The sequence below is a fragment of the Aplysia californica genome, unplaced genomic scaffold, assembly GCF_000002075.1.
Source record: "Aplysia californica isolate F4 #8 unplaced genomic scaffold, AplCal3.0 scaffold00820, whole genome shotgun sequence".
Taxonomy (NCBI): Eukaryota; Metazoa; Mollusca; class Gastropoda; order Aplysiida; family Aplysiidae; genus Aplysia; species Aplysia californica.
In genome coordinates this window covers 120-2,052 of record NW_004798090.1, presented here as the reverse complement: position 1 = coordinate 2,052, position 1,933 = coordinate 120, and positions in this window count along the sequence as shown.

Here is a 1,933-nt window from a genome sequence, read left to right as displayed (position 1 = left end):
AGAGAGAGAGAGAGAGAGAGAGAGAGAGAGATAGAGAGAGATGTTTTATAACAGTTCAGTCCAGGTAAGACGGTCACATAGCCTAGACTTTCTGTCATCCTCACGGACAAGCCTTCAGTGTCTACCTGCGGAGTGTTTGCCTGACTAGTCTATTAAAATAAAATAGAACATAAAATACCGTACATGCCAACACGAAGAAGGAGTGAAACGTTTCAAACAAACCTGGCAACGCTCAGCACAATTAATGTATGCAGCAAAATGTAAGCCACATGTGTACAGCACAGGGATGCCTAAAAACAGATAAATTAGGAATTCCAAAAATCATGGTGCATACCGCGCAGGTGGTAAAAAACATTTCACAGAAAGCTGCCATCAACGGGAAAGAATGAAGACAGTGTGGAACTCAAACAAGAACCAGTTATAAAATACTACAAACATACACACAGTGTTCAACTCAACAGTATACACGTAGTATAACCAAAACAATGAAACACTAATCAGTTGTAACGTGTATACACAATGTTTAACTTCAACACTACATGGTCAAACCAAACAATGAAACAAGAATCAGTTGTAGGCCTCATATACACACAGTGTTTAACAGTATACACAAACAATGAAACAAAAAAGGAATTTTAACATGAAACGTTTATCAGTATAACTCAAAAAATGAAAAATGAAAAAGGAATAAGTTTATGACGTCTACCCCAAAAGTAAGATTTCCTGTTCTGCAACATCAACAATTTAATTTTACAGACATGGCATTTTTGTACAGTATTAGTACATTATAAATACATATCTACAGGACTATGTTCTCTGTTCTACACAATAATCATTGATCTCAATGCGCTTTTCCATTCGATGTAGCCACAGTCCTTTGCGCAGCAAAGCTTCGAGCACAATTTCCTTATCGTCTGCTAATCGCAGCCCCCTTTGTCCTCCCAGGGTGCTAAGTCGGGGAAGTAGCGGGGATGTTCAAGGGTTTCCCACTGCCAGGAGTTCAGGAGATCAGTGACCTTTTGAGCATAGCAGTGTGAAAAGGCATTTTGAATGTTGTCATGTTGGGAAACATCTTGATCAAGCAGACTCGACCGTTTTCTTCCTACTGTCTTCTTTGAAGAAATATCTTGTGGTAAGCTTAGTTAGCATTGACGAATGTGTCAACCAGAACTTGCCAGGTCAAAAGCGCACCTTCGTGATCGGGGTCGTGATGATCCTGAGATACTACATTCTACTTAATGTCTTTTCAGTTCTGGATCCCACAAATATGCCCATGTTTCATCACTTATTGTGATTTTTCTTTCCAAAAAATGCCCATTTATTCCATGCGACTTTCAGTTGGCACCCAAATTAATTTTTTTTTTTTTATGTGGCAACGAGTTGAAGAAGAGGAGGACATTTGTGTAGTAACAAGAAATGTACTGCGCGGCTAAGGACATGGTCACTGCATTTGACCGGTGGCTACATCGGATGAAAAAGCGCCGCATTGAGATCAACATCTATTTATGTTGAATAGAAAGCATGTTCCTGTAGGCATGTACCAAATTTCAAGCCTGTAAAACGTTTTTAAAACACTGTTGGTTTTACACTGATTTTACAGAACAGGAAAACTTAGGGGCAATCCTCGTAAAATACATGATGTACACACATAGTTTTTAAAGAGTAAAACAGGAATCAGCTGTAACATACACAATTGTCTGTGTTATCTTAGTGTAGAGTGGGCTATTACTATTAGATCTGCTGTGTTCTGAAGATGGAACGACAGATTTCTGGAGAAATTCGATAGCAGCAGTAAGAATGATATGCGTTTCATCCCAAGATTTAAAAAAAAAAAAGTTTTACGTTAGTAGAAAGAAGGGGTCTAGATCCCCCCCGTTTTAGGTAATGATTTAAAAACTGCCCGTTTTAGGTAATGATTTAAAAAAAACTCCCC